The 24,943-nt window shown below is 46.0% G+C and overlaps 1 protein-coding gene across 14 annotated transcripts in view; it reads right to left on the minus strand.

The window, feature by feature from the left end:
* Positions 1-24,943, minus strand: part of MSI2 (musashi RNA binding protein 2) — a 360,027-nt gene that overhangs the window by 273,129 nt on the left and 61,955 nt on the right. The gene's annotated exons all lie outside the window — the stretch shown is intronic.

Genomic DNA, 24,943 nt, shown 5'->3' on the forward strand with positions numbered 1-24,943 from the left:
AGGAGAATAGCTCTAAGTTTCTAAAAGGCAGACTGTAGTTGATAAGACTCCAACTATAGACTTGAGTCATTAAACATCTACCTAGCAAACCCTGAACCTTAAACATCATTGCAGTCTTCAGAAAAGCCAACATTAGCCCATGACCAGAACCATCCCAGAGAAAAATGCCCAAAGGAGTCATTCTGGTTTTACAGGTACAAAATGCTATACAGAAAAAAAATAAAATAAAAACCACAAAGGCTTTCTTATCTTCCCTTTGCCCTCAATATTTCACTGATGTTTTTCTTCAGGGTCAAATAGTGGCCAAGCTCTGTAATTGGGGAGCCTTGTAACCGCCCAGCCCACCAAGCTGTGGATCCCTGAAATAGCAGCCCCCACCACAAGTTACTTCCTGGGGGTTATACAGAAGGACTATTCCAGAAAAAAGCAAGAAAGCACTAGCTGATCCCAGTCAGGTGATGGGGATGGGCAGGAATCCTGGCTGAGTTATCAAGTCAGCCAAGGTCAAAGGTAAGGCCAAACACAGACTCAGTCAAGAGAAACAGTGAAATGCCTTTGGCGCAACAAAACAAAAAAAAAAAAAAAAAAAAAAATTATTTATTTATTAATCTGGACAGCAAGCATTTCTCCCTTGAGCATTTTCTCTCCATATTTACTAATCGAATCTTTGTGAATGAAAGCACCAGCTTCTTACTGGATAAAGAAAGACACACACACAAAAGCCCCTCAACTGAAAAATCGAGTTGGGCAGGTCGTGATTTCACCTTTGAGTGAACAGGATGCGGCCACAAAGGGCTGGAAAGGGAGCTAGTGGCGCAGCTCCCACTGGCTCCATCGTTAATAAGTAAGCAGCAGCGGCCTGTGCAAAGCTCTCACGCCCTGGCAAGCGCACTGCCAGGCTGAGCGAGCACAACCCACCGCTGCCAAGGAAGCACAGGGTCTGGGGTGAGCAGGAGAGAATGGGGGTCCCTGTGCACTGCCCAAGTGTGACTATGGTGGCTGGATCCAGCTCTGCAGCCCAGAATCCTTAGCCAGCCCTCTCTAAGCCACCCATCTCCTAACGTTTTTTCCACCATTGCAGACCCTGACTCCGGTGGCCTGGGAGAGTCCTGGAGCTTAAAGCCATCCACAAGTTGTCACTCAGGAGACCAGAGTTCAGAAATCTAAGGAGACTGTAGGAGTGCAGCCTTTGGGGTCTGGGGTTCTTGGCTGCTCTAAGAGGCAACGAACTCCTCTGCCTGGGGCGAGGGGGGCCTTTGTGGCAATGAACGAGGCTGTTACTAGGAGTGAGGCTGTTACTAGGAGTAACAGGGCCAGGCCTGCTTTGTTGCCTCGGGAAGGCCCGCTGGTGGGGGACAACTCAGCTGGCAGAATGGAGGCTGGGCCACTGAATGGGGCGGGCAGCTGGCCAGGAGGTGAGCTGCTGCAGCTCACCTGCTCCCAAATAACCACACCAATTTGCACACGAAAAAGCAAACACAAAACCCCAGAGTGAGGACATTCAAAACTGAAAGCAGCTGCTAATCACATGTTCCATTTTTTTCCCCTTAAATTAGCTGCAACTAAGAATTTTCAAACTCTCAAGTACAATACACAGCTTAACATTTTCATACACCTGTAAAAACACTAAGTTAAATCCTATTACAAAAGAGTCCAACTTATAAAGGAGCAGTTCAAATACAGTTCTTATCAAATACAAACAATGAAAAATGATTTAGGCAGAGAACATCAGTCACTGGAAATTAACATTTGAAAAACATTTTTTTACATAAAAATCATCTGTGTATTGAGATGGTGCACTCTGCTAAACCACAGGCCTAATGAAGGAACTAGGAGCCAAGGCATTACATAGTGATGCATTAAGCTTTGTGTTTTCTTTTTGGAGTCTTGCTGAAATCTTATCAATAGCGACTGTGTTGTCCTTTCCTCTCTAAATCTAAAATTCTGTCTATATCTCATGGTTAAGACCACTTGTGGCTGACAGAACACATCTTCGCCGGGGCCAGCATTCCCACCCAAGGACGTCTGCTTAACAGTCAACCCAGGGCGTAAAAGCATCAAGAAGAAAAAAAAGAAGAAGCATGCCCACTGGGCAAGAAGTTAGGCTAAGGGTGTGTGGGCAGCAAGGTCCAGGATTAAAATATAACACCTTTCTCTCACCCATCACTCTCTCTCCTGAGCAAAGGATTAAAAAAAGACCCAATTAACAGCTATCACCAAAATGGCACTTTACATCTTGCAAAGCACTTGGTGGATATCTTAGTTGATGCACAGAGCAATTCCGTGACATGAAGATAAGGAAACAAAGTCTCAGGAAGGTTAAATGGTGCACCAGGGGTTACAGAGCTAGTTAAGAAGAGACAGGCCAGAGCCTAGAAGCCAGCCAGGCCCTGCCTGCGTCATCACTTCTCAAAAGAGCATCGTCAGAACAAGAGAGGGGTTTGGGCACAGCCCTTGGAGCAAGAGAAGGATGTGGTCTGAATAATGGTAACCAAGAAACGGCATGTGGCTATTCTTCTTCATGAGGCTGTGCTTGGAAGATAATGACACAGGTTTCGAGTTCTCACATGCTCCCCAATAGAAAGGCCTCAGGAAAAGAAAAAGGGAAGCAAAGGGAACAGGCTGTTATGTCATGGACATACGTTGTTTTGTCTGCTCAGCACCTAGCATTGGGGAACCAAGTCTCCCTCACTCCACGCAATTCTAATGGGACTGTCAATCAGACACTGGTCCAAGGGCTGGGTCTGTGATCTAAGCAAGGCCAGTCAGTGAACTTACCCTGAAAGTGACATTCGGATGTTGAAAGAAAGCAGTAATATTTCCACTAGAACTACCAAGCTAATATGTGAATCCAGGATTCTGATGGCCACCTTCTCCAACTCCTGGAAAACATTTATCTACAAAAGCAGTGAAAGAGGCCAACTCACAGAGGGAAGGAGAGGGGAGAGATGAGGGACAGAGACACACATGATGACTTCATTTAGCCCCTGGAACCAACTGAGACAAAGCCAGGAAAACTTCTGGACTTCACAGTTACATGGGTCAACATATTCCCTTTTTTCCTTGAGCTTGTTTGAGTGGGGTCATTTGGAATCATAAGAATGCTGTCTTATGACACTTATGATAAGGTTAAATATATTCTGACCATACAGTGCAAGTTTTTCAGACCATCTCTATTTTCAATACAGTATTCTGTTTTGTGGCCCCATAAAACCACTCCCACGCTTGCCTTCCAGAATTTACTCTGGCCTAGCAGCTGGAGTAATCTTCTTCAACAGTTAATCATATTACATCATTCTCTGACTTAAATCCTCCCAATGATGTCCTATCACAATCTCCTTTTCATGGACTTCAAGGTTCCTCCTATATGGCCTCCGCCTCCCTCTTCAAATTGATCTCCCACCCTTTCCCCATCATGCCCACCCCCTCCCACCACTCAGCACAAGCCCTTTCCTGCCTCAAGACATCCACATTTCCTGCTGCCTCACCCAAAGTATTGGTGGCTCCCACCGTCCTTTAATTTAGATCTCTATCCAAATATCACCTCCGAGAGGTGTCCCTTAAACACCTCTCTGGCGTTGTTCATATCCCCTTATCCCACAACTTCAATCACCACCACCTGGAATTGTATTTCATACTTACTCATGTGTTTATTGTCTGAACTGAAGTGTCAGAATGTAAGTTCTCCAAAGGCAGTGACCTTAATCATGGTGCTCACTGCTGTGCCCCCCTGCCTGGTCTCTTTGCCACAATTTACTGAATAAATAAACAGCACCCCCATATTATGGCACTCACACATCTCCCAGGCCCTCAAACAAGGCCAGCATGGATTCCTGGGCCATTCCACCCCAAAACTAAGATCCCCAGAGTTATGCTGTTGACCAGGGGTTGGCAAACTACAACCTGCGGACCTAATTCAGTCTACTGTCTATATTTATATAATCTGTAAACTAAAGATGGGTTTTACAGATGAACATTTCTCAGTGATTTGATTATGGAAAACAACAGCTTTGAACTAGTTCAGCAAAATGTTACCCGTCCCGCCCCTCCCCCCCCCAAAAAAATAATATCCATTCTTCTCATGAGTAAGCCTGCGTTACAAAAAAGTGTACGCAGTTATTGTTATTACACTTTGAATCATCAGGGGGGAGAAAAAAAAGCCTGTATAAAGTGCTCTCTCTTGTTATGTAAGTACTTATATAATATCCTCGATATTGCTTCTTGACCTGCAAAGCCTAAAAATATTTACTATCTGCCCTTTTATAAAATAAAAAATAAACGTTTGCCAACCCCTGTTGTAGACTATTTATAAAGAAAGGAAAGGAGATTTAATAGGTCAGTTCAACCTCGGCACCATCCAAGACTGACTGTTAATGAGGGCCAGGGACCCAGAAAAAAACAATAAGATCAAATCTCTTAAATTCAAAGACCCTAGATAGGAAGCAGATATTCTGGTTCAGCAAACACCCCTACAGGAGAAATGGCCCCATCACTTGGCCCACCCTTCATCCCCACCCACCTACTAAATAAATAAGGAAATAACTGTGTTTTACCGTGGAATCCGAGAGGGACTTCTCTGTTTGTTCCTGACTGAACCATGCATCAGTGCACTGTGTCTGCCATCAGCCACATGCTCCGTGAGGTCCTCCAGGACACAGAGGTCCTTGGGACAACCCCAGAAAACCACACTTCAGAACCACATCAAATCAACCAAAGACCCTCTATCCAACATGGAAGGCACAGCCCTGCTCCACCCCACAGCTGGTCCAAGATGACTTAATAAACAGCAGCATCAGGCAAAGACTAAAACCCACCCCCATCTTGGCTAGCAGAAGTCCAATAATGGTCTGGGAAACCCAGGAGCTCAGACTCGACTTGAGTTGCCAAAATATAAAGGAGAGAAATGCGCCCTCCCCTGGAAGAGAGTGAGTGGACGGGAGTTGTCTGGGCAAAGATGGGCCAGGGGGCTGTTGGTATTCAAATCATCATTAAATGATTCAACTTTTCAGAAATAAAAGGTGTCACAGTGGGAAATTCTCCATCTTGACTTTTCTTTCTGGCTTCAACAGAATAGAGCTGCTGGGCAGAGAATCAATTAATTTTTAAGCATTTCTTTAAAATTACAAGAGTCACCCTCACCCAGTCCAGTCATTACTAATTTCCTGCTTTCCACACTCTGATCCTTACCACCACCCTGTAAAATTGCTCTATGCCTGCAACCGCATGGAGGCGGCCTAGGAGGGGCTCCAGGCCAGAGCAAACTGGTAGCCTAAGGGACTCCATCCAAATTACATCCATGTAGCGAGAGACCGAGGAGCTTGAACACATGAGAACGACTTCCTCAAGATCTAAAACTAGTCCAGGTACAGCCTTTGCAAAGTAACTGTTACTCAGAGATTAGCTAACATTTATTCCATTGACCCATTATCCCCTTTGTCTCTCACCCAGGGTCCCTCAATACCTCCTCCTAACATTACAGACCCAAGTGAGCCTGGAAGAGCAAGAAGAGACACCGGCTACTCAGTGCTGGGCAAGGCCACCTGCACGTGGTCACATCAGAAACGAGTGTTCCAACCACCATCACCATGAACCATTCTTCATCTGCCTCCCTTCTCTTTTCCACCAAGTCTTAAATTCCTAGGTTCTCCCCTACTTCCTCTCCAAAACAAGAAGAGCAAATCTAGAGCTCTCTATTCAGAAATAAACAGAATAAATAAGCAGGTCAACAATCGCTTTCTCTATTTTGTGGCCTTAGGTTCCAAAAGTAAGAAGGTGGCCTAAGACTTCTGCACGAGGGCATCTCAGAGGACATCTCATTAAAGAAGAAACCAGTCAGGTTTGTGACTTAACATCCAGATTCCTTCATTTGACAAATCCTTGTTGAGTGCCTACTACCTGCAGGCACTGTGCCAGGACATAACAGTAAACAAGAAATCCCTGCGATCCTAAGACATATCCCTACTGCACTTAGGGATTTGAAAGGTATACAAAGAGAAGACAGCCCACCTCAGACCTTTCCCTCACACACAATGTATCTTCTCCATCATTTAATGTCTCACTCACCCAGCCATTTGCTCATTCATTCATTCCATCAACACATATATGTTGAACACCAACCTTAGGTCAGTGGGGCTCCAGAATTTAGAAACAAAGGGGGCTTAGGAGCAGCAACATTCTAAGTCCAGTCAGCAAACTGCGGCTGACGAGACACATGCGGCTCTTAGGCCCCTTGAGTGTGGCTCTTCCACAAAATACCACGGCCTGGGCGAGTCTATTTTGAAGAAGTGGCGTTAGAGGAAGTTTAAGTTTAAAAAATTTGGCTCTCAAAAAAAATTTCAAACATTGTACTGTTGATATTTGGCTCTGTTGACTAATGAGTTTGCCGACCACTGTTCTAAGTGGAAGTGGGAAGGGAGAGGAGATCGAGACTTGTCTTGAAGCTACAGAAGCACTCCGTTTTTTCAGGGGTGGGGAATGTCCAGCCCTCGGACTGTATCATTTGGTCTGGCCCTGCCAAGGCAACCACAGGCAGGACTTGAAAATCAGTAAATCTAGGAGCTTTTTTCATAGCAACATAATTTTTAAGTTGATAATTTTGTATGGCCCACGAATGATGTTATAAACATCCAAATAGTCATTAGCAGGCGTTCCCCACCCCTGGTTTAGATGTGTACTTATTTGTGGTGGCTGGGAGGCACTGATGGAGGCTGGGAAAGGGACAAGGCCCCCGTCCCAGCACACCACTAACATAGGCCCTGGGGAAATGGAATGAGGACGATGTGGCTGGTGTCCTCACTGAGATTACACTCCCACAGGAAAATGTACGGATGGGCTGGTCACTCTAGGTTTGACCCTCCAGAACTATTTCTGCTCTTTTCCTCTCTGCTTGGTGCCTGGCAAGACTGATCTTTACAGAATGGCTCTCCTGTGCTTCCTCACTCTCTGGCTTCCAGTTGGGTCTGGTCAATAGAAGACAATGTCAGGAGAAGATGGGGAGAAAGAGAAGCCAGGTATGGCCCCCGTCCCGTTTGCTGGGCCTCATTCCCCTTCCTCTGCAACAGCTCCTATCCAGCAGCCCTGCCCACAGCTTCATTCCAGCAACTGCTCCTTCCTCTTGTCCCTTTGGACTGAGGGTTGGTGACAGCTTAGCACTGCTGAGCATCCCAGGGTGCTTCATCAGTCCTCACTGAACCTTTACTCTGTCCACACCTCTGCAAATCTTCACAATTATCCCTTCCATAAGGCATCTGTTTCCTACAGGGACCCAGGCTGACACGATACAGTGGATGAACAAAAAGGATAGAGTGTTGTGGGTATTGACAGAGAGAAGCACAGCCTTCCAGGCACAGGAGGAGAGGAGAGAGGGGTTAAGAGAAGCTTGTAAACAAGATGATGCTTCAGCTGAATAAGCAAGATGGAGGCAAGAGCATCCCAGGCCAAGAAGCCCCATCAGCGAAGGCATAGCAGCACCGAAGCCAGCAGGACCCGGGGTCTCCCAGCAGCTCGGTACAGCGTGTGTGAGGGGGGCAAGCAATGATGCTTGAGGGGGGGACCCGGTAACAGCATGTAGTATAGCAATGCTGAGGTATTTGGACTTTATCCTGGAGCAACAAGCAATCTCCAAATGCCAATCACATGGCGATTCCATCCAGTACGCCATGTGTTTCCAGACACAGCCCTTCCTTGGACAAACTGAAAACTGGCATTCATTTAGGACAAATAAACATAATCCCTAAAACGGCTATTTCAGAGCACTGTGTCTGGACTCTAAGGCAAAAAAAATAAAAGCTACTGGACCATGAAATATGGTTCACAGTAATAACCCTCTATGAACACACACACACACACACACTCCCTGGCACTGCTAACAACAGGCTTTGGAGCATTAACAACCTCAGGTGAAAGCACACCAGTTATTAACAACAGATTCCAAGAAGATTACAACCTAAATAACTATCACTGGAACACCTAAGTTACTGAATATAAAGTGGTTCCATATGGTTCATTTATAATTCACATGGCATCCGTCAGCAAGAATCCATTCAGGTGACATCTACTAGAGTCACTCGATGTGCTTTTATTTTTCCAAAAGGGCATCAAAGAAGGGTGAAATTAAAGAGATTTTCAGGTATTACTGGATTACAAAATTATTTCTTAACGTCCTACACCACCCATGGGTTCTTCGGTAAATATATTCCTGAGATTGGCTTTAAAAGGCTTCAAGAATAATTTTTAAAGTCCATCTGCTTGATAAGCTCTCCGCGACCAGTGTTTTTACTCTTTTGGTTGTTCCTGGGTTGTAAGCACACAAGCTGGAACCTAAGCACAAGTGTCCCAATTGACTACTGTAACGAAACTGGTCATTTATGTCTCTGAGAATTTAAGGTACAACAGTACTCAGACGCCAATGTACACAACTGATGCTTCTAAAGCAGATTATTCAGCCCTGGCTGGGTGACTCAGGTGGCTGGAGCGTTGTCCCATACACCAAAAAGTTGCCAGTTCCATTCCCTGCCAGGGACATACCTAGGTTGCGGGTTTGATCCCAGGTTGGGCTTTGTACAGGAGGCAACCAATGGATGTTTCTCTCTCACGTTGATGTCTCTCTCACTCTCTTTCCCTCCCTCTCTCTCTAAAACCCATAAAAACATATCCTCGGGTAAGGATTTTTTTTTTAAAAAGCAGATTATTCAAACGTTTCATTTTTCCTCTTCTTTTTTCTGGCAGAAGACTGGATGATAGTACACTAAAGAGATATGATTATAACTCACTGTTCCCTATTTTTCATAGTTTATAGAGTGCTATTATACTTTTTTAATTTTAAAGATATTTTTGTGGTCACTGAAACATTACTAAAATTCTTCAGAATTTCACTACATTTTCATCAGACAACTGTATGATACTGTCAGATGCTGGTCCAGAAGGAAGAGAGCATAACTGAGTGCGCTGACCAAACATATAAAATGAAGAACGGGCAAGCTAGAGGCTCTCACCTGACACTCTGCCAGTCCCCTCGTCCAGATTTAGATCTTCTCCCTCTGACCAAGAGAAAAAGTCATTTTCACATCATCGCTCAAATGCTGCAATTTAATGACAAGACTTCTTCACCAGAACTCAAACCTCAGCCAAGGACGTTTCTACTCCATGTTGCCCTGTAGGGCTTCCCAGGACAATACCCACAGGTTCCTCTGGTCCCAAAGGACAGAGGCCCAACCAGAAAGTTTGGAGAAGGTCAAAATCTTGGGTGGCCCCATCAGAGCGGGAGCATTCACCTTGGAAGGTAAACTGAGTTTCAACACCGTTTCTTACTGCCCAGTCCTGGGGACAGGATGTCCATGTCCCAACAAGGTGTTTTGCCAACATGCCTCATATCCACATCAAATATAATTTTCAAACCAATTAGCTCAAAAGCATCACGACCAAAGCATTATCTCCCACATCCTCATTACAGGGCCGTCCTATTCAATTCCTAATGAGAGCAAAGACAAAGGCAGTAGATGCAACAGGGTCTACTTCAAAAATTCTTTTTCTTTTAGAAAAGAGATCCTCTTTTGTTCTGGTTAAACACCAATTACTCTGCTCTCTCTAACATGCAAATCAGCCAAAAATAGGGCAATATGTAGCTCACTCGGTTGCACTGCAAGTTTGAATGAAGAAAAGGGAAAGAGGACAGGGAGGGAGAGGGTGAGAAGAGAGGGGAGAGGAAGAGAAGAAAGGGGAGAGAACAGATGAGGAACAGAGGCAGATCCCTGGGGGTCTTCAATTCCAAGTACTTTGTGCTCAGATAAAGCTCTTTTCAAAGAGCTGTTTTGTGTTATCTGTGGCCAGTGCCCACAAGCGGTGATTTTGTCATTATCCATAAAAATAAAGCAAGAAAAGAAAAGGCACTCTGAGGTCTACAATATAAGCAAGAAAAGCGAAAGTGGCCAACAAAGCTACGTACCCACAGCTCCCACTTGCTACTAACACTGTCCCCAAAACGCATGTCATCGCCATCGCGTACTATGGAAAGAGCACAGAGGCGGGCGGATGCAGAGATGGTGTCCTGGCCTTAGATGCTGCAAGTCCCCAGCCAGGTGACAGTGTCCTCACACCGTCCTAAGCCAGGAAGCACCCGACTCTGTCTCTCACCTAAGGTGGTGCTTTGTCCCATTTTGTTTTTTTCTCATTTTAGTTTCACTGAATTAATTTCAGTTTTCTAAATACATTATTACTTTTCTTTATTTTTTTACATACAGGCGTGTGGAAGAGTATAATCCTTGATCCTCACAGCTCCAAAGAAAGTCTAAGGTGGGATTCTTGGAACTTCCTTTGCACAGGAATCACCTGGGAGCTTGGCAAAGCGCAGACTCTGACTCCAAGATCTCGGGGAGTCTGACCTGCATTTCTAACAGGCTCCCGTACAGGGGATGCTGAGTCACCTCCTGCCCTCTCCCCCTGGTTTACCTGTCCTTCCAGATTTGTCTTCATTTGACCTCCTTCCCTGACCCGCCTTGGCCCCCGTTCTGAGTGGGGAGCCCCTCCCTGGTCTCACACAACATTTATGTTCTAGAACAGTGGTTCTCAACCTTTCTCATGCCGCGACCCTTTAATACAGTTCCTCATGTTGTGGTGACCCCCAAGCATAAAATTATTTTCGTTGCTATTCATAACTGTAATTTTGCTACTGTTATGAATCGTAATGTAAATATCTGTGTTCTGATGGTCTTAGGCTCTACAGCAGCGGTTCTCAACCTGTGGGTCGCGAGAGAACTGGTTGAGAACTGCTAGCAGGGCCGCCTAAGACCATCGGGAAACATCGGGAATCGATATTTACATTATGATTCATAACAGTAGCAAAATTACAGTTAGGAAGTAGCAACGAAAATAATTTTATGCTTGGGGGTCACCACAACATGAGGAACTGTATTAAAGGGTTGCGGCATGAGAAAGGTTGAGAACCACTGTTCTAGAAGAACAAAGAAGAGGGCTGGGAAAATGTCAAACAACCTTCTCAGACCAGGACTGAAACGGCACGCTCCCCCCAGGAAGCACCTGCATTTATGTACACGTACCCTGCGTTTTACTCCCACTGGGCACCCTTCGGGACACAGTGGGACTAGAGAACAGCGCAAATCCAGGCTGAGAAGAGGAGCCTCTTCCTGCTGGGGCTCCCTCCTGCAGGATGGGGGACAACTGCTGAGGAGGAGCCGCCCAAGATGGAGGTAATGACCGTATCTGGCTTCTCCGTGCTTTTATGAGAGGATCTGGTACAGTGGGCATCTCTGCAGAGGGCACACGCTCAGTTTCCAGAGCCCAATTCCACGTCCACCCAAGTCAGAAGAACAAGCACCAACCTCCACCCAATTAGACTCCAGCATCCACCTGCTGACACTTCCTCCTGCACGTTCCTTCCCGGGAAGAAGGGTCCCTCTGCCCACCTGCGCCCCAACACTCAGCAGGCCAGCGCTGGGGAGACTCCCATGCTGAAATGACCTGGCCGCATGAGGAGGCTCCCCCACACCTTCCCTTTCTGCTCCTGCCTTCCTAACAACCAAGGCTACCAAGCAGGACATGAATGTCCCTGTTTCTCATGCCCCATGCCCTGCCCCAGAGGGATTTGCTGGGCTCCTCCCATGTGCCAGGGACCAAGCCACTACATTGCACCTCATTTTATCTTTCAGAAGAACCCTGCAGCGTCGACACTGTATCTCCATTTCACAGGTGGGGAAACGGAGGTTCCGAGGGCAAGCCTCTGGTTGTGTCGTAAGTCACAGCACAGCAGTTAGGGTGGGCAACGCAGTGTGGTGGCTGTGAGGGTGTGGGGTCTGGAGGCAGACTCCCTGGGTTTGGATAATGGTCCACCACCCCCAGCTGCGTGAATCCGGGCCTTGATGAGCCTCATAGGATGGGGTAAGAATGAAACCTTTCTCCCAGGGTTGTCATGAGGACTGCATGAGACACAGAGGTAAGGTGAGGAAGCCTGCGGTGAATGGTCAAGAAACACTGGCTGCCATCACTCAAGGTCACACACTAGGAAAGGCTTGGCCGTCGGGGAGGCTGGGTTCCAACACCCGTGCTGTACATCATGTGACTGTCAGTTTCAGGCAGGCTTCCAACTTTAAAGAGTAGAACCCCATTTACTGTTGGGGGCTCCTGGAGAACCACCAAATAGGGGACAGGGGATTTTGGGGAAGTACTCTCAGCTGGGAAAACCGCTTTCCAGGAGACCATGCCGGGAGCACACACTGAGCAGAGAGCATGGAAAGCTCCAGGAGTGATGGGTCTAGAGGTCCTCACCTGGCGATGGACGGCCACTGGGGGAACACAGGAGCGTGCCCACAATTACTCTACGCTCAGGAGGCCACGGTTCACATCCTCAAGCACTTACATGAAGGATCTTTCCTGGGAGGGAAAACGGACATTCTGACTCATGGACGGCGCACTGTACGGGCAAAATGCCAAGAAACTAAACTCAACGCCTCTCCTCCACAGCCCCCATGACAGCAGCACAGGTACAGATCAGCCCAGGGCAGCGAAGGAGGGAAGGAGTGGGCCCACCAGATCTGCCAGTCCTTAAACCAAATCACTCAAGTGGAGGCAGACGCTGAAGGCTTGTCAGGGCAGATCAAACACCAGAAAATGGAAATGGCTTTTACTTTCCCAAGTGCTCGTGTAAGATGAAACACTTGGAAAACTAGTTGGCTTTGAAGACAATCCTGAATCAATCCTTGAGACAATGACCCAAATATGCCAACTCCCGGGAGGCTGCCCAGAAGCAAAGCCACGGCTAGGCAGCACCGCTGTGCCCGCCCCGCCCGCCTTTCCTAGGGGTGCGTGTGTGATGGACAGTTCTAAGGAACACCCTATAATCTGCATTTATGCCATTTGTCTCTTTGATACATAAAATACAGATATTTGCATCATTTATTCTAACTTGCGTGATTTTCTTCTGAAAGCCACAAAGAGAAAGCCTGATTCCCAGCTGCCCCCCTCCCCCGCCTTTCCCCCTCTTTATAGAAGTCTGAAAACTTGGCCTGGCACCCCTGAGAAGCCAAGTGGGTCTGGGAAGGATCTTCAGAGGCCAGTTGCCTTAAAAGCACAAATAAAGGACTCTTCTTACAAAGGAGACGAGGAAGACAAAGGAAGGCCATGGGTGGGTCTCCTTCCCCATTCAGAGGCCTCCTGGAGGTGACAGCGCCCCCCCCCCCCCCCACAGGAAGTCGCTGCGTGAACTGCTCATCCCACATTATCTGCCTTGTGGTAGAATTCAATTACGCACCCTGAAACCACAGCCTTGAACGAAAAGCCATACCAGGGGCCAAAATGAGGAAGAAAGGTTTCCGTGCCAATAGGAGAGAGAGGCCTCCGGGCCGGACAGCGGGTGGGGTCGGTGGATCCCTGCCAGCTGGCTACTCAAGGCAGAGGCCCTGCTCTGAGTTACGCAGCCTTCAGGGTCCCCAAGCAACTGGGAGCAACAAGCCTTCACTAGGCCTGCCAAGCCACTTAGTCTTTATTTACGCTCTCACGGGCACCTGCACAGAAATATGGGCATGGAAAGACCACGTGCCCCATATTTTACCGCCAACGGACTCCAGAGGTGCGAACAGGGCTGCATGGCTGGTACATCTTCTCTGTCTTCCCCTGAGCCGCCTCTGTTTGCCAAATTAGCAGGGCTCTCGGGCTCCCATTACTCCCTGCCAGGCCCCAGGACAGCACACAGCCTTGCCCTGCCCCTACAGGGTGGAATTATCCTCCCCACTCATCTGAGGAGCAAAATGAGGCCCGGGTGACTGACCAGGACACCTGTGACTTGCCCAAACCTTCTGGGCACCTCTCTTCAACAGCCTCCAGCCTAAGTGGTCATCTTCAGACATTTTCCTTTCCTCAGCTACTCACATGACACTCATTTATTGAGCACCTACTACATGAAGAACAGCATTCTAGGCACTGAGAATGTAGTGCAAACTCGGCGAGGGTCTTCTCACGAGCCTCCCTTCAACATAAGAGTCGGATAAAAGGATCAAAATGAACAAAAACGGCCAGGTGGCACTGTGAATACACACATGGGGACATGTGCTCCTTCAGCAGCCACAGGGAGCCAAGCTGGGTTCTCACTTCCCCCTCATCTCTCTTAACTCAGGACCCGCATACTCCCCCACCCCACCCCGACATCATCGTCCCTTCCAGAGAAGATCCCGCACAATACACAAGCGATAGACAGGCGCAGGATGCTCCCCATTGCAGAGGGCACCCCTCACACCACCACCAGTCAGGAAAGGGCTCTCTCCCCTCCATCACCTAGAGTTCCTGGAGCCACCCACCTCCATCACACTCGGCTCTCTGCTCTCAGAGGGACTGCCATCCAATCTCCTAAGCCAGTGGTCGGCAAACTCGTTAGTCAACAGAGCCAAGTATCAACAGTACAACGATTGAAATTTCTTTTGAGAGCCAAATTTTTTAAACTTAAACTTCTTCTAATGCCACTTCTTCAAAATAGACTCACCCAGGCCGTGGTATTTTGTGGAAGAGCCACACTCAAGGGGCCGAAGAGCCGCATGTGGCTCGCGAGCCGCAGCTTGCCAACCACTGTCCTAAGCTATCTCCCTGACCACCATCCCACAATTTAAACATAGTCTCCTTCCACGGGTCTTCTAAAGGTGCCACCCAGAGCAAATAAACATTCAAAGCCTGCGATTCCCAAGGCCTGAGTGTGGGACATGCAGATGGCTGATATGGATGAAATGGAACCAGGATTTTAACAAAAAAGAAAGCAACTTGTACTTTATGAAAGATCTGTACAGGCATTTTCTCATTTAATTGTCACAACTAGAAAGTACATAATACTGTCCCCATGTGACAGATAAGGAAACTGAGGCTCAGAGTTTAAATAATTTGTTGAAGTGGCAAAATTGGGACTCAGACCCAGGCCTTCTAGCTTCAAGCGGCATACTACTTCGACTCTACCCTGTGCTAACTTGTGTAGTATGAAATTAAATCTTTCCAGATCTTATCCTTGGCAATAAGGTGTATTTAAAATATATCTGTATTTTACAACAAAATGATGGAATGTTATACAGCAATTAAAAATCATGTTTTTACAACCACCTAACGCACATGTGAAAATCATTACAAAGCACTATTAAATTTTAAAGCAGAATACAGCACACACACACCCATGGCATGATTCCAATTCCGTGTTTTTCCAATTCTGTTTTTAAATATACATGTACACACTAAAATAATAATGCACCAAAACATTAAACTGTTGCTATCTGTAAATACTGAAATTATGGACCCTTTTTCGCACTTTTCTTTATGTTTTAAACCTTCTATAAGGAGCAGGCATTGATTTTCCAATTTGGGAGAAAATACTAATAACTGTTACTTATGGAAAGAAAGGAGCCACACTTTTCACTTGCAACAGACCAATCCATAATATAAAGGAGGACCCTCTGACCTAAGTCCCCACCCAGCCAAGGACCCAGAGTGATGCCAACACCAGCCACTTGTTGCCAAGGGGGCAGCCACCATGGGAACAGCCACTGGGGATTTTCCCCTTGCCTCAGCACCAGGGCTAGCGGGCGACACAGAAGCAGGCGCCTTCCCAGAGGACAGAACCCAGCCTCTGAGACGCCCCAGCCAGGAGGGCTGGAAACTAGGAAAAGAAAGTGAATAATATGGGGTGGGGAGAGGGAGTTGAAGATAGAATGAGTCTCACAGACAGTAAGATGATTCATTTTCTTAAGTTGTGATGATTAGCATGGACCACACAACTCCATCAAACAGCTGAAGTGAAACATAATGACCCCAACGGGGCTCCTGGCGTCAACCCCTAGATCACAGCAATGGGAAAACAAGGACAACCCTGTGGAGCCTTAGAAAAGAAAATGAAGTTGGAGTCTGTCTTATCAGGGACAGTGTCCTGATCTAATCACTGGTTTCTGTGTAGCCAGCCTCTCTGAGCCTCCGATTCCTCATCTGGAAATCTAGGTTAAAATGCGAGCAGAAAAGATAATTTTAAGAGCTGAGAGAAATTGTGGTTGCTAAGCACGGGGGTAAGTCAGCGGCAATATTGTGAGGACTCTCAGGTACCTCTGGAGAGGTCCAATGCAGGGGAACTGAGGCTCCCAGCCACCAGTCCTGTGCATGAACTTGAAAGACGACCCTCCGGGCCCAGTCGAGCCTTTAGATGACATTAGTCTTGACTGTCTGCTTGACTTCAGGAATCCCACTCCAGGCTCCTGAACCTCAGATACTCTGTGAGATATTAAATGTCTGCTCTTTTTTTTTTTTTTTTTTAAATATATTTTATTGGTATTTCACAGAGAGGAAGGGAGAGGGATAGAGAGCTAGAAACATCGATGAGAGAGAAACATCGATCAGCTGCCTCCTGCACACCTCCCACTGAGGATGTGCCCGCAACCAAGGTACATGCCCTTGACCGGAATCGAACCCGGGACCTTTCAGTCCGCAGGCCGATGCTCTATCCACTGAGCCAAACCGGTTTCGGCAAATGTCTGCTCTTTTAAGATGCTAAATTCTGGGGTAATTTGTTACACAACAATAGATAACTCATTCAAACTCTGACTCCTGCACATAACAGCTCATGAGATGGTTCCTACAATATTTACTCAATCCTGGTATGTCGAAAAAACCATAAGACCAATACTGATTACTAACAGCTTATCAAGAAAAAAAGTCACTGTATTAGTTAATATGTGCATTAACTATAAGATGCACCCAAAGTGAAAATGTTCCAACTGCTGATTTCCACCTCAAAAGCTGTTCCTGCCAGTCTGCCCCACCCGAGGAAACAGACTTCCAGCTGCTCAGGCCAAAAACTCAGGCCTTATCTTGATTCTCCTTTTCCTACACTTCGGACATCCCAGTCTTCAGCAAATCCCACTTCTAAGACCTATATGGAATTGAACCACTTCTCACCACTCCTTACCACCACCTGGTCCTTGGACAACTACAGCAGCCTCCTAACTGGCCTCCTGGCTTTCACTTTGCCCCTCTGTCGTCTCCATGCCACACAGCAGCTGGTGGTCCGCCCCAGATGTAAGCCCTCTCTTGTCAGTGCTGTGCTAAAACCCTGCCGTGGCTTTCCCTTGCATGCAGAATAAGTGTCGTGTCCTTACCTGAGTTTGCTGTGAGCCGGTCTCCCTGCTTGTCCATCCTTGGCTCCTTCTGCTAACTCAGTCCACAAGGATCTTCCTACTACTCCTTGCACAAGCAAGCTCCTGCCCCAGGCCTTTGCCAACACTGTGCCCTCCCTCCACCTGCAGCACTGTCCCCAGAAAGCTCTCTTAAGGGCTTCTACACCAATGGCATCTACCAGTAAAGGCCTTGCCTGCTAATCATATCTAAAATAACTCTCTCCTCCCCGTCTCAGCCTCTCTGCCCTTACTCTGCTTTATTTTTCATCACACTTCTCACTAATTGACATATTACATCCATATCTGATCATGTTTCATTGTCAGGACTTTGTTACATTCACTGCTGCAACCCTAGTGCTTGAAACAGCTCCTCGGACGGCGTTGGTGCTCATTACATAAATCAACAGTCAGCAAACTCTTTCTATAAAGGGCCAGATAGTAAATCCCTTACAATCTCTGTGACAACTACTCCACGCTGCTGTCATGAAATCAGCCGGAGATGATACAAATGAGCATGGCTGGGTTCCAATAAAACTTTATTTATAAAATAAAGTGATGGGCCAGATTTGACTAATGGGATGTAATTTGCCGACCCTGGCATCTTTGATTAGTAATTAATTAAAAAATATAGTTGCCTCTCAAATATAACACTGTTTCCCACCTTCAAGCTGGACAGCACAGGGGAGGATGGATTGCAAACGCATCTCTGAGGGCTCTGAGCCGAATTCAACAAGAAGTTCACTCACGGTGAAATGGTTAATGAAAACCCAAATGGACAACAGACTGTCCTAACATTTTTCTGGGGTCTTTCAGCACAGATTGGATACTTTCAACTGATTTAGAAGGGGGGCGTCTAGCAGCAGAGTGCGAGCTGGCTCACTTCTTCCAGACTCATGGGGACTGCAAGGTAGGTACAGGACTAGGATTCTAACATATCCCACTGTTGCTAGGATCAGCCAGTTATTACATTATCCACTTCAGAGGAAAATCTACAGATACAGGCTTGCTGACTTCCCAAGGATGGAGATGGGGGGCGAGGGGTGCAGGGATACACCAACAGAGCCAAAATTCGTCCAGAGAAAAATATCTGGGGCAATGCAAACAAATAGTCATGAAAAGAGACATATGCAACTCTGGCAGCTGGGCCACTAGACAAAGACGATGCTTGTTTTAAATTAACCACCAAGAACAAGGGTGGATAACTACAGGGCACTTTTTTAAAAATTCACATGCTCAAGGCTTTTGCTTTAATTGCCCTTAAATTCATAGTTCAGTGTCTCCTACCAGCCTTAGCTTGTTTCTCTTCCCAAACCCTTTTGCTCGGGCTCCATCCATTGGAGGAAGCACTTTAATGAGATCTTGAGCAGCGCTGCTTTCAGAGGCGCTCCCCAGCTGCCCCGTCCTCAGCCCACCCCAAAAGCAGAGCCCCTTTGCACATTCCCCTTCAGCGCCGCCCCAGACAGCCCTCCCCACGAAGCGTGAGGCTTGCCATTTTTAATCGCCACCTACCCAGATGGCAGGGGACCCTGATGTGCTGTTTCATTTCATCCAACTCTCAGATTTTATCAGCATTTTGCTGCTGTCAAAGAGTAAGGGAGAAAGAGGAATCAAAACCCCTTCCATGTGAGGGTACTTTTGACTTTCTAAACCCACTCTCACTTCGGTTATCTTATTTCAAACTCAGAAGGAACACACAAGGCAGCAGAGCAGAGACTTAAATCTCTATCCGTCCTTGTGTTCCGCAAACATCTGCTGAGTGGCCGTGGAGGGAGGGGGAGGTGAAAGGGCTAGGACTAGGTCCAGGGAAGAAAAGATAGAGTCCTTGCTTCTCTGGGAGGAAACAATGGGGTGGAATAAATCCCCAGGTTACAACAGGGAAACTAAGGCACAGAAGAGCAGAGTGACCTTCCAAGGTGACAGCTTCACCCCACTGCTGAGCCAAACAGATGACTATGGGCCAGGCAAGCCACTGATACCTCCAGACAAGAGAAAGGACTACATGTTTTCTTGATCTTCAGGAAAAGTATGCCAACCCCAGAGGGCAAATCTTTTATTTATTTTTTTCTTCCTTTCTTATTAAAATATATTTTTGTTGCTGTTAATCCTCACCCAAAGATATTTTTCCATTGATTTTTAGGGAGAGTGGAAAAGAAAGGGAAAGGCAGAAAGACATATCGATGTGAGAGAAACACATAGATTGGTTGCCTCCTGCACGAGCCCTGACCAGAGCCCAGGCCAGGGAGGAGCCTGCAACCAAGGTAGGTGCCCTTGACCGGAATCGAACCCGGGACTCTTTGGCCTGCAGGCCTATACTGAGCCAAACCGGCTAAGTCTAAAATATCTTTTTTTAAGGTACAAACCACATGTTGGCTAATTACACCAGATCACAGTTGGCTTGATGAAGAATTAGTCTGTAAAAAAATCAAAGTTGGAGGAACAGAAAAAAAGAGGTCAAATGCTACTGTGGAATTTCCAAGGAGGTGGAAAACACAATGCCAGAAAGTAGTCGTTTGCTAGCAATCGAGAAGATTTATAGGCTATTTATATGTGCTAGACACAGTTTTCGGAGTCTTAGGTATTAACTGTCATCTAATTTTTACTGTAACCCCATGAGGAAGAGAATGGTATTATCATCCCCATTTTGCAAATGAGAAAACTGAGGAACAGTAAAGTTACATAATTTGTCCAAGGTAACAGCAAAGTGATAAAGCCAGGATTGGAACCCTGGCTTCTCAGTCCATGCTCTTGAATATTATGCTAATCAGAGTCAGCCAGTCTCAGCCAGTCTGTCTATGACTCTCCCCATCTCAGGAAGTTTTTGTATTTTTCTAACAGCATGACATCCTTGTTATTTCCCTTTTATTTATTATGTTTGTTTTTTAAATACTCTTAACCCATCTCTTTGCACAAAGCCTCTGACATGACTAACAACAGCAGGTATAAAACCAACCATAAAATTAAGATGATGCCCATAAAAGGGGGGCAATTTTAATACACCAATAATGAGGTACATGACCCTTCACATCCGGCTCGAAGCTTCCTGGTGGCCCAGCTAACGAGGGCAACATGATCAGTTACAGAATTCTCTTTATCAAAAGGAGAAAAGCTTATCGGTTTCTCAGAGAGAACCAGACTTTTCTTATTACTAAATTTCCACAACATTTTTTTCACTTAGCAATAAGGAAAGAATACAATGAGGTGGTGCACATATGTCCTGATATTTTTTAGTATAGTTTTAAAATCAAGGCTGTAACATTAAAAGCAACTCAGGAGAAGGCAAGTCTATAAAGAGCTGGGGTAACACTGTCCAACTGCGTAGCTTTTCTAGTGGGACAGTACAGTAGGTCCTCAGGTTACGTCGAAGATCCGTTCCTATGGTGCGACGTAATGCGATTTTCGCCGTGAGTCGGAACCCACCTACATAAGCACCTACGTCACTCACATGGAGCACATACACAACAGTAATGAAGTGAGACAGTAAAAAAAATTATAAAAGAACTATAACAATTCCTGACCTTAACTTGTGGTAAATAAATAATAAAAAACATAAAGCACATATGTACATACGTCGAAATGACGGAACTTTTTTTATATATATAAATAAATGGGAGATGGCAATGTAACCACGAAACGACATACGTCGAGTACGATGTAACCCGAGGACTGCCTGTATTAGCTAAATGCTCTACTGGTGTCAAGTCACAAAATGGAGAGCATTATAAAAACAAAACCCTTTCTCTGAAATAGGAAGATCCTTGGGGTAGCTGATAAGCCTTCCTTGCACTAAGAGAGCCCCTGAGAAACCTGGGACACTGAGGCAGGAGAAGAAAAGGAAGGTTGACACCAGGCAGTCGTGTGAACGGGGCTGGAGGAGTCTCCGGCGCCTCCATGCCCACAGCTCTACTGCACAGATGCGTCTCAGAGAGCTGTCCGTTCTTGCTCCAAAGCTCAAAAGGAAAGCTACAGCCCAGCCGTGTGAATGGCTTACCCACAGTGGAATGACAGTCTACTCATCTCACATATTCCCTTCCTGACATCTCAGCTCTCCTCCTGAAGGAGCTGCTGGAAACCCAAGTTCCTACCCTCAGTCTGCCCCTCCTCGGCTCAGAAACCTCAAAGAAGGAGGCATCTCCATTTGGTTGAGGATTCATCAAGAAGCTTCATGGAGCCCGGCCGCGTGGCTCAGTGGTTGAGTGTCGACCTATGAACTAGGCCAGTGGTCGGCAAACTCATTAGTCAACAGAGCCAAATATCAACAGTACAACGATTGAAATTTCTTTTGAGAGCCAAATTTTTTAAACTTAAACTTCTTGTACGCCACTTCTTCAAAATAGACTCGCCCAGGCCGTGGTATTTTGTGGAAGAACCACACTCAAGGGGCCAAAGAGCCGCATGTGGCTCGCGAGCCGCAGTTTGCCGACTACTGAACTAGGCGGTCGTGGTTTGATTCCCAGTCAGGGCACATGCCCGGGTTGTGGATTCGATCCCCAGAGTGGGGCCTGCAGGAGGCAGCCGATCAATGATTCTTTCTGATCATTGATGTTTCTTTCTCTCTCTCCCTCTCCCTTCCTCTCTGAAATCAATAAAAATATTTTTTTTTAAAAAAGCCTCGCCCTAACTGGTTTGGCTCAGTGGATAGAGCATCGGCCTGCGGACTTAAGGGTCCCGGGTTCGATTCCGGTCCAGGGCATGTACCTTGGTTGCGGGCACATACCCGGTGGGGAGTGTGCAGGAGGCAGCTGATCGATGTTTCTCTCTCATCAATGTTTCTAACTCTCTGTCCCTCTCCCTTCCTCTCTGTAAAAAATCAATAAAATATATTTTTTTAAAATAATAATAAAAAAAATTAAAAAAAGCCTCATGGAAACAGAGACAGAAGAATGGGCGGGGTGTCCTGGGTCAGTTCTTCAAAATAGTGCCATTATTTAATTTAAACAGCTTTGAGACATAAAGGAACAAAACCTCTTTGAGTCAGGAAAGGAATATAATCCAACCTTCATTTTACCAAGAACGGAAATCACAGTCTTATTCAAGGTCATGGCTCTCGAGAAACCTGAACTCCAGGGTCCTGCCCCAGGCCAGGCTCCATCACCACTATAGGGTGCTCCCTTGAAACAGACATAATGAAATCCAAGTGTGTTTTAAACTATCCACCTCCTTGGACACTCTGTTACGTTAGAGACAAAGGGCTCCTGGGTCCATGGAGAAGGGACACCTGAGACAAAGTCTCATGAGGATCAGAATCATGCAGGTATGCTTTACCTGCTTGCACGCCAGAATTAATTAGAGCCTTTCCGAGTAAAAGTAGGGAACAGGAAAGCAATCAAGAGACACAGGCACGCTGTGTGTAACAGTCACCAAACCCAGAGCCACAGTCAACCACAGCAGCACTGAATGCTCAAGCCCACAGCCTGCCTTCGGACTGGCCGTCTGTCCGGTTTGCTGACTGCAAGAAGCTGGAAACTCTACCATCCACCCTCCCGAGTCATTATTCAACAACAAACAGGAGCTATTTTTAGAACTTTTTCCATGAAGGCGCCATAGGCCAAGGCCACCAACCTCTGAGGCACAGAAAGGTTAAATAAGGCTATCTAACCAAAAAAAAAAAAACAACAACAACAAAAAACCCTTCATAGACAAGTTCCATTTCATATTCATCTGCTCAACACAGCTTCTAATTTTATAAATGGACCTTCAAATTAACAGGAGGACAGGCAGCTTCTCCCAGGAGCCTCTGTGTCAGTTCTGCAAAATTACGTAACTCAGAAAACCAGGGTCTGATTCGATTATGCTTTCAACAGCCTGCTGGCCGAGATGGATTCACTGCACACATCAGCTCCACGCGAGGGACCCAAACACAGGGAGGCCATACAAACCCTTTTCACTCCCTCCTGTAAATAAGTCTTTGAGAAACCTCTGTCTACCCTCAGTGATCCTCCCTCACCCCCACCTTACTCCCCAGTCAAACTCCTCCATGGGTTTCTGGCCACCCAGACTGGGTAAGAAATGACACATTTCTGAGCTGGGTTTACCATGTTGTCCACCCTCGGTGGAAGTTTACACAAGCCTCCCACATAGGGACATTGTCAGACGGAATCAAATCATTTACTGTTGAACATTCTGAGTTTAAAGGACAGAACATACTCTTGGGAGTGTAAAATATTACAATTCACCTGTGTGTGTGTGTTTTTAAAATGTATTTACTTGTCTTTTACAACCAAGCCAAACGAAATACAGCTTTTTCCAAATGTAGTTGGAGGTGCTGAAAACCTCTTCTAATAATCCTAATTCTACAAAATGAAGAGCTGTTTTGCAGAGAGAAATTCAAATAAGGCCCTGGAATGCAGTCTCCTCACCAGGTGAGGTAACACATCTCCTCGGGTCTCTCATTTCTGGGGTACCACCCACAGCACCATCTCTGGGCGCACACTAGCTGCTGTCTTCCCTCCCCCTCTGCCGACCAGAGAACCACTTCCTTAATCATTCACAAATATTTAAACGAGTTTATATTCCTGTCAGAGAGCCCCGAAGCCAATTGAGTGAGGAATCAGCAAGAACTAAAATTCAGTAGTATAATCTGGCAAAATGTATCAAAAGCCCTCTCACACACACACCCCAAAAATACACAAATTTTAACCCAGCAATTCCACATAGAGAAATGTCTCCTCAGGCAATAATCAAACAAATAGTTTAAAAAAAAAAAAGAAAAAAAAGGCTATTCAAGGATGTTCCCTGTTGCAGTTTATACAGGCAAAGCCAAGCCACCCAGCTGTCCAACCGCAGAGGATTAGTTAAACGAGGTTATATCCATACAATGGAGCAGTCTGTTACCACTGAAAATGTTGCTGTAGAGGTGTGTACCTGGAGAGAAAAAGGCATTCAGAGCATCAGAAAACTGTGCACACAGTAATGTGATTTAATTTTTATAGAGAAATATACACATAGGACTAAGTGAAAGAAACCAATGTGAGATGATTCCAACCATATGACATTCTGGAAGAGGCAAAACTTAGAAAAAATAAAAAGGTTAGTAGTTGCCAGTGAGGAGAGGGGGGGGGGGAGGTGAAGAGGCAGAGCACAGGGGATTTTTAGGGCAGTGAAAATACTTTGTATGGTGTTATAATGATGCACACAGGCCATTGTATGTGTGTCCAAACCCATAGACTGCACAATACCAAGAGTGACCCCTAATATAAACTATGGCCTTTGGGTGATGATGACGTGTCATAGGCTCATCAGTTGTAACGTATGTACCACTCTGATGGAATCGTTGATAGTAGGGCAGGAAGTATATGGAAAATCTCTGGATCTTCCTCTCAATTTTATTGTAAAACTAATTCAGCTCTGAAAAAAATAAAGTCTTGAAAATTTTGTAATTAAAAAACAGAAATGTATACAAAGTTATGTCCATATTTACATTGGAAAGCTGAGAAGGAGAGAAATACATCGGACAGCTGCATAGATGGGTATATGAGAGGGATGAGAAAGAGAAACTGATATTGGTATTTTGGGACACTTTATCATCAAGGAGCAGTTATATTACTTTTGAGCCTAGTGTATTATGCTTTTAGAACATTAACTCTGCTGAGAAAAACAGGCAATTTAAAAATTAATTTAATTACTAAAGAAAATTAGTAAAGAAAAACATCTGTGCCCCACCCCCAGCCCCCAAGAGAGGAAAGATTTACCTCTCCCATTCCTGGAAAAGCCATTCACCTCTCCCAGGTGAAGAGGAAAGGAATTATTGAATGAGACCGGATCTAGAGGCCTGGCAGTGGACTCCCGGGTACACAAGCAGCCAA

Source organism: Plecotus auritus (genome assembly GCF_963455305.1).
Source record: "Plecotus auritus genome assembly, chromosome: 7".
Lineage (NCBI taxonomy): Eukaryota > Metazoa > Chordata > Mammalia > Chiroptera > Vespertilionidae > Plecotus > Plecotus auritus.